The 9,127-nt window shown below is 41.0% G+C and overlaps 1 long non-coding RNA gene across 1 annotated transcript; it reads right to left on the reverse strand.

The window, feature by feature from the left end:
* Positions 7,672 to 8,588, reverse strand: LOC110433472. The gene is made up of 2 exons (XR_002450903.1): positions 8,178 to 8,588; positions 7,672 to 8,049 (listed from the first exon to the last, which is right to left on the reverse strand). It is a non-coding gene; the product is annotated as an uncharacterized LOC110433472 (long non-coding RNA).

The following is a 9,127-nucleotide window of genomic DNA, read 5'->3' on the forward strand; positions in this document are numbered from 1 at the left end:
CGGCCATAGCCGCTGCTATTTCCAGGGACCGGATCACCGCCGTGTGCCGGATCACCACCGTGTGCCTTTGAGGGACGTTGTGGAAGATAATCCCCTAGCGTTGGAAGAGGTGTTATCCTCGGATGGGGCAACGGGCCTTTCCATAGTCGCTGCCATGGCGCTTTGGTGCCCACCAGTGACGGCGAGGATGAGTGTCGATGTCTTTTGATCCCTGGTGTTGTCGTACGCGGCACATGGCGGTGTAGTATTCCGCCGGCGAAATTCTTGGTCGAGGAATGCAACGCCGCTGGCAGCTTTGGCGGACCAAGTTCATGGATCGGTCCCTGGCCACACGCAAAGGGCGCAGCAACCTCCAAATCCTCGCAATCGGAATCCGAGTCCTGATCCCAGAACTTTCCACCGACTCCAAGAACGGTAGACGCAGATTCCTTCACCGTGAGTTTCCTTGAGTCTTCCTAATCGATGGTGCAATCGCCACGGGCGACATCCCTCGGCCATCCGCATCCCGCCGTCGCGTCCACCAGGCGCGTGGTGCCGCTGCCGCTGCCGCGGCGCGACGCGCCCGACGAGCCCAGTTCCGATCCGCCGGGTTGAAGTTCGAAGGAACCTCTAGACAGCCCAGAATACCATAGAGAGATGGATCACTACACATGGCCTCTGGAAAAATTATCATCCTCCAATCTGTTGAATTTTATAAACAAGTTTATATGTTTGTAAGTATAAATCAGACCAGAAATGCAAGTGAGAGATAACGATTGCACAGAAACTTTATAGCAGCAGTTCAAAAATTAGCCCAAATTTTAAAAGTGAGATTAAAACAAGAGATTATATTATCAAAAAATGGGCTCAAAAAACCAAAAAAAAACCAGACTAGGCCCTCGGCAAAAGTGTCTTTGCCGAGGTCTAGGCCTTCGGTCCTCAGCAAAGACTATTTATAAAAAATAAAAAATTTTACCGAAACACAGGATAAAAAAACTTTGCCAAAAAACTAGTTCCAAAAAAAACTTTGCTGAGGATTTAATGGCTGGCCCTCGGTAAAGCCTGACGGGAGATGGCCGCCATAACCCAACTGGCCTAATTTGCCGAGGGCCGCGACCCTCGGTAAATATTTGCTTTGCCAAGGGCCGTTCTTTGCCGAGGGCTCCTGGGTTGTCCCTCGGCAAAGAGTATCTTTGCTGAATGCCCGAGATTTGACCCTCGGCAAAGCACACGTTTCTAGTAGTACATCTCTTCTTTGATTATGGTTATGCCAAATTTTTATGGCGTGCTATATATATACTTTTAGTTTAACACCTTCAAGTATTTTTTATTAGTTTGGTAAAAAACTGGACACAAAGTATAACTCATTGTCTAACCGGCTATACAATATTCATTATTAAAAAGTATAACCGGCTATACAATATTCATTATCTAAAAAAGAACAGCCCACAGGCGAGCGCATCAAGCTCGCTCTGCGCTGGCCGGGGATCGGGCGCGATTCGCTTGCTGTGCCTCCAAAGATCCGGATGTCTGCATGGGTGGAAGCTTAGCAAACATATTCTTATAAGAAGCATGGAGATGGATGCCTGCTGCTCCCTATGGGTAATGCTCCTGATCACAGCTTCCACGCGGTGGTTGAATGCTCGCAGGCCAGGACCTTATGTTCCGCTATGAGGGAGCATTGGCCACTACCGGATGAACGCCTTCCGTGACGAACAGGCTCCTTCTCCTGCTGGACAGATGCCCAAAGGAGGAGGGCGAGCTGCTGATCTTGGTTTTTTGGCAGGCGTGGACGAAACACAATAACATCACGCATAATCCCAGAGACAAGAAAGGATCAGGTTCGTCCCTCCCCTGTCGTCTCGGCCATCAAGACAGACAATAGCTGAATAGCATATGATCTTCTTTCACCTGATTTCTTAGGAGCATGTGCTCTTCCATTTTGAACTTTGTGATTTCACCTGTCGTCTCTGTTTTGAACTCAGTTGGAGAAACAAAGAAAGCAGCATGTTCTTCCCTACTCTGTGGCTTCAGCAATTCGGTTGGGAGGTATAGGATTGGGTTAGAACACAAGCCCATCATATATTACCACAGCCCAACAACCTGTCGTCATTTGTATCTTTTATTTATATATGTTAGATATTTAGCTTTTTTTTTGAGATTATACACTACAATATAGATGCTCGCAACTCATGCATACTCACCTCAAGCACGATCATCCTTTGCCTGATTTCATAATAGCATATGCTCCTCCATCTTTATCAGTCTGTGTATGTTTTTCTCTCTCTTTTAAAGTAAGTTGGAGAAACAATGGGTCACTTTGGTAGAGCCTCATCTGGTGGGGACTAATGTGGGGGAGTAGATGAGAAACAATTCTGAAGTAGTTCATGTGGCAAATAAATAGGGAGCAGAGGAAAGCGGTGGAGAGCCGATTTTTTCCCCCCAGCTTGCAGTGAAAATGTTCTCATCAGCTCCTCACAAGAATCCAGTTGTATTTTAAGAGCAGAATTTTTGGCTCCCAACTTATAGTGTAAATGGTCTCATCAGCTCCCCATAAGAATCCAGTTGCATTTTAAGAGCAGATTTTTTTAGCTCCCAACTTATAGTGTAAATAATGTTCTCGTCAACTCCTCGCAAAAATCTAGTTGTATTTTAAGTGTTTTGGCAGGGCTCTATAAAAGCTGAGAGTGAAGTTATGGGTAGGACCTATACCAAAGGGATCCAAAGAAAACAACATGCTCTTTCCTACTCTGTGGCTTCACGAATTCAGTTGGGAGGTTTGTTGGATTGAGTTACAGCACAAGCCCATCATTATATCAGCCCAACAACCTGCCATCTGTTTCTTTTATATTTATATATATTCTTTGATTCTTGGTTACTTTTTTAATTATCCGTTACAACGCAGATGCTCACGATGCACGCACACTCACTCCTATGAACGTGTGCACGTAAACTCGGCCTCCTATGAGCACCTTAAGGACTAAGTCAACAAATCCTCAAGATGAAATTGATGAAATCATAAAGGAGTCTTGCTATTGATAAGAACATCGCCTAACTGAAATCACAAAGTTGTTAATCCTGAAATATTTACTCTTATGGGAGTAAGAACCTAGGACCTTAAGTGCTACCAAGGCTGTTGTCAATACTAGGCTCCAGATCCTTTTATACTTTTTTATAGCTACTTATGTACTCTATTATGTACTCTATGTATAATATTAGATAACTATAAAATAATAAAATCCAGAATGGTACACTAGAAAGTACGTGAACATCTCTTTCCAGATACTAACCAGAATGATCACTGGAATTGAATTACAAGCTTTAGAGTCAGTTTAAAAGCTGAGGTCCTCCTACTTACTTCTCAATATTATGCTAACCTGTAAATAATGAACAATTGGGTATGTACTATTTAACTATTATTCAGCCTAAACAGCCAAACAGGCAAAACGGCCATTAAATAAAAATGTATATCACTATGTAGCTTTTAAATGGTGTATAAACTGGTTAAACGATCACTTAGACGAACAATGATATTTGTAGAGGTGGTTGTGTAAATTAAACCTTGTTTAGAAAATAATAGAAACAACTCTAAAAATCATATTTATAGTGAAACTTTAATCTGAAATTTGTATTGTAAGTTCACGTCTTTAGAAGTGTAGTCGTTCAAGCTGATAGTGGTAGTACAAAAGATTCTGCCATGTAACCAAGTTATTAATATTAAAAAAATTAATACAGACGTATGTGAGAGGCGACCAGATGGCAACTGACTCCATGTCTCCACATCTTTGTTCTCCTTTTTGTTTCTTAGTGCTATTGTCGTATTACAGCAAATTTATCACCGCCGGTTCCAAACTCCCTTCACCGATGGATTTTGTTTATGGTTGCATCAAATCACTTGCATCACATGAGCATATGCATCATGACTCCATTCATAAGCATCATTGGATGGCATATATTCATCTTTTCATGTTACCTTTATGTACTTTGCTTACCATGTGCTTACTTATGTGATATGCTAATGTGTGATTAATGCAAGTGAGTGTCCTTTGTCTTTGCAAACATGTTAACTATGCTTAGGAAGTGATTCAGAGCATTGTTCATGTTGACGATCTTGTCTAGTTATGCCCCTAAGCCCTAGTTTGACTTGTGTTGACATGTAGACCTCTTTTGTTTGACCTCTTAAGAAGTGCAGCTAGAAGTGTTTGCATGTTTATGCACCCTTAAGAAAAATTGTGGTAAATATCTTAAGGAACAAAACTTGTTTTAGAGCAATGTCATGAAAATGAACAGAACACCCTCAAAAGTGGCCCACAAGTCAGAAATTGCATGCTGTTTTGGACTTAGCAAATTTGTCTGTGTAAAACTGCATTGTAGTTTGAGGTACCTGACTTTGGAGCTTTGTAGCTCGCGAACCAAGCTGAATCAGGTTGAGCTCCAATTGACAAAGTTGAAGTACTCATAAAGCTGTCCAACTTTGTTAACAACGGCATGATCCAACATGAGCTAGTTTGGGAGATATGAGGCCACGCGCGCCATTTGGTAGCCGTACGCCGGCCACGGTTCCGCTGGTCAGGCTGTTGGGGGCTTCATGGACACCGTGTCAGCCCGTGCACTCGCCCGTGTCCATTCTCTCCCTCACACGCCTGCTCTCTCTCTCTCTCTCCCATAGCGGAGAACTCCATGCGTCACCATCACTGCTGAGCTTTAGCAAGCCCATGCGCGCACACCACCACTCCTCTCACCGTTCGAGCTCACTCACACCTTCGCTGCATTACCCTCTAAACCATCCACTCGTTAGCCAACCAGATCGCTGCAAGATGAGGACGCATTTTGCGTTTCTCCCTACCTCGCTAGAGTTGCCTTGCCATGGCCACCTCCATGGTTACCTTGCCGTATCTAGTGGTAGAGAAATCTGCAAGCCTATGGATACTAATATAGCTTTCACCAGAGCGTATTCTAAAGTATTGATTTCCGCGGTGAATGTGAAATGTACTAATTATGAGTAAAGATCGCCCAAAGATAACTACATATTTTTATGAGGAGAGAGAAAGTTTTCGAAGAATTCTTTAGTTCATCTAGGAATCAAGTTTACTTACTTGGGACATCATAACACTAGCCACATAAAGAGATCAGAAGGGGCATAGGAAGGTCCGACTATGGTTCTACAAATACCAATCTGAACGAGGTGGAATACGTCGACCGTCAGGGCTGCCACTAACCTGGCGCTACCATAACAATCCACAGGATAGGGTACAATTTTAGATAATCGCAAGACTAAGCACCATGCCTAACCTATCAATTACTACTCTTGCATTGTACAGACTAGAGCACATGATGCAAGCAGGAATCCAAAAAAGAACTTAATGTAAATGCTGAAAAGTAAATAAAGAACTCTGAAATTATGAATTGAAGAACCTGAAAATTACTCAAAGATAAAACAAGAACTACAAAAGTACAATATTTAGGAAGATCCGATAGGTCTGGCTCCTCCTCAGCGCTCTACTCTGCTCTCTTCCTATTTTCTAAATTACAACTAGATGAACTAGAAGAAATTCATCTAGAGGTACCTCTACTTCTACTTGGATAAAGAATGGAAACCATAGCTTTTGCTCCTGTAGGTTGATATGGAGCCTAAGGGGGTCCCTGGGGGCTACTTATATAGTCTGAGGTGGAGTAGGGACCAAGGAATTGCCATGTCATTGATCCACATCATCTCCCACAAACATCATTGGATGCACTAACTTAAAACTATCTTAAATCAACAATGTCAATCTTAGGAACGTGTACAAGGTGCCCAAGGGCGAAAGGACTCTATGGTAGGCCTTTGGTCGACTAGCCCACTACTGGGGCCTTTTGCCCTGAGCTTCGGTGTGGTGTCATCTGGAACCTTCTAGATTCTTCCTATGTTGATTTCGTCTTGGATTTGATGTTTTTATTCTGAGCTCCAATTATAGCAAACAATATATCCATTTCGATCAGCGCGATAAGATCTACACAATAGTGTACTTCAAATCATCATTTGAGACACTTTTATTTAGTGAAAAAATAAATATTCCTGCAAGACAGTGGAAATACCAAACTCATGGAACTTGTTAGAATCAAACCCTATAACTATTGTTTGTAATTTATTCCATGTTAATTTGGATAATAGTTAATGGTTTTATTTGGAGTTTAATGACCATCAACAAGTTCCCCCATACTTGCTCTTTGCTCGTCTCGAGTAAAGAATAAGATAAATAAAAACATAAATGTTCAAGACATGGAGCTGGCATATGGTTTATTCCAAAACAATCCTCATACATACCTGATATATGGAGTGGCTAATATATCTTCTTGAGTGGTTGAAAGGTCGAACAGCCCTTGAAGCAAAGTCATCTTTCTAAATTCTCATCTGGTAACTTGGAGTTTTTTTAAAGTTTTCACAAGAAAAGCATAGTTCACTTTATACTCCTTAAATGGTACTCTCTTAATCGCTCACGTGTGTGATTCCTCACTAAGGCACAACACTGCAATGCCTTCTTTTCCTTCCTACTTCTAAAAGCTTATATGGAGTTGTAGGTACAAAAAAGTATGTAGCATACTTACCTTGCGTATTTTGTAAGGTCAAATCTCAGATCTAAGGAGGGAAATGTCATACTCTTAGATTAAGATGTTTACGTGTGTGTGGAATATTTGGTTGTTAATCTAATTCTACTTTGCTCCTTGATAACATATCTCCCTTGTTGACACTTAAAAATGTTTGCAAGAGCAGGGGCTATATATATATATATATATATATATTAACTACTCCGACGTGAGATACACGCATGCGAGGGTTAGGAGCGTACGTCGTGGGTCGTGGCATGTGGATGGGAGTTGAGTCTTATCAGATTTGCATGCGGCATGACCCATTAAGCAATTAAGAAACCCTCCTACTTCTAAATATTGTACCCATGCTACTCCTTCGGCTTGAATCTCGGTTTGTTGGCCAGTTTCATTCGTCCATATGGTTAACGTGATACAACAACCAGAGTATGTGTGCGCGTTATAGTTCTAGAAGGACGTATGCATTCATACTTAGAGTGTATTTGTATATACTTTTCGCTCCAAAGGAGCAAGTGTACATATGCTTTTGTGTAAATAAAGTATGTCATACTTTAATAAGGAAATGAGTATATTAATTTGTATTGTTCTTCGTCAATAAGTATAGACACATACTTTAATAAGAAAAATAATTTTTTTCTTTACTTGTATTTGCAAGTATATTCATATACTTGTATTATTTTAATGTTAATATGTAGAGTATGTACTTCCATTGGTTTTTTTTTGGAGGACCGGGTATGAGGACATACTTGTTTCTGGGAGTATGTCTACGTATGTAGAGTATATGTGTTGAAGAGTATGCAGACATACATATTATATATATTATACTGGCGTGACGTATGAGTATATACTAAATATTCTGATACATGATTACCTAGAGTATGCGTACATACGTGTTTATGGAACTCTGAAGAGTATATTGTTATGATACAAAATATGAATAAATTTGAGAAAAAAATGGCATGCCATCCTGCTATATTAACTATTCCTAACTGGAAACAAAATCACATGTAAGAAACTATATTCGAACAGAGTATATGAACTAGTAGTAGTCCAAAATATGTAGTAGTGCGTACTAATTTTGCACCAAAAGAGTGTGAACAGATACAAGGAGAAAATGTCGAACAACATATAATACTACTTTATAAAAATGTAGAACAATGTATGAATTGCCGCTACTATAATCTGAAAAAGTATTTAGTGGTACAAACAAAATTCCAGAAAATCTCAAGTAATACCTCAATCTAAAAAAGGAAGTATCTGAGGATGGGGAGGAGACAGAGTAATGAGAAAAATAAGAAAAAATTTTCAAGATCTAGATGTGGAGGAGACGGAGTAACGAGAAAATGAGATGTATGCTAGATTTCTAGTTGTTTATTCAGAGAACATGCTGAAGACTTCGACGAGAACATAGTGGTCTGTCATGGTGACCCCATGACCAAAAGATCTAGAAGCCTCAATCCTGGTAGGGTGCAGATGGATATCACACTGCGGCCGGCCGGACACCATGACGCCACAAGAGAAGAAAAATCATGTGAGTTTCAATTAAAAAGTAACAGAATTGGAACCGAAAGATCAAGAACGAAAAAAAAATATGAATTTTGAAAGGACGACACCTTCTCCAACATGGATCCACCACCAGCCCCTGCGGTTCAACCACGAACATACCTGGATCTTCTTGCTAATCAACAAGCAAATGACCAGTGATGGGACGACACCGCACACCGCCGATCAGGAAGGCAGCGTGACCATGAGATCCGCGAGGGGAAGCCGCACGCCACCAGGGGCTACTGTCCCCGCTGGTTGGTGGCGCCGTTGGTGGGATATACCTGCCATCGGTGACGGAAGGAAGGGGCATGCCGGAGGCAAGGAGCAGGGAGCGACGCCGAACGTGCGAGAGAGAGGGAGCGCCGACGCCGACACAGATGCTGCCGCCGCCGCCTGCTGATGGCATGAACATTGAATGTGGACCGAGGAAAGGGGATCTTGGGACTGATACGAGAATACAGAAGGGTATATCGGGTCCACTGCCCGCCCGCCAAATAACGACATCGTCGGCCCGTTAGCTGGTTCCATGCGTGGAGCGCTCGCGTGCGTACGGCCGGAGTAATTACACGTAGGTGTAGAAAAGAATTTCCATATATATATATATATATATATATATATATATATATATATATATATATATATATATATATATATATATATATATATATAGGGAGAGTATACTCTGTAACTAGCTACAAAATATGTTATTCTGTGTAGCCACCTCTATTTACGATAATTTTATATACAAATTTACGATAATATGTGTACATATTTTCGATAGTTGAGTTACTATAACACATGGGGATCTTTATCGTAATGTTATAGTAAACCACTTAGTAAAGAGTTACTATAATCTTGTAAATTAATATAGTAATTATGGTAATTCAAAGTGGCTACAAAATAAGTTATTTTTTAGCCAACTATATATATATACTTTAGGCGGGCATCTAAGTACCCATTGTTTTCAATATCTTGGACACCTTTGTGCCCATTTTTTCAACTTCTTGTTTAATTTCTT

This window comes from Sorghum bicolor, chromosome 3, assembly GCF_000003195.3.
Source record: "Sorghum bicolor cultivar BTx623 chromosome 3, Sorghum_bicolor_NCBIv3, whole genome shotgun sequence".
NCBI lineage: Eukaryota > Viridiplantae > Streptophyta > Magnoliopsida > Poales > Poaceae > Sorghum > Sorghum bicolor.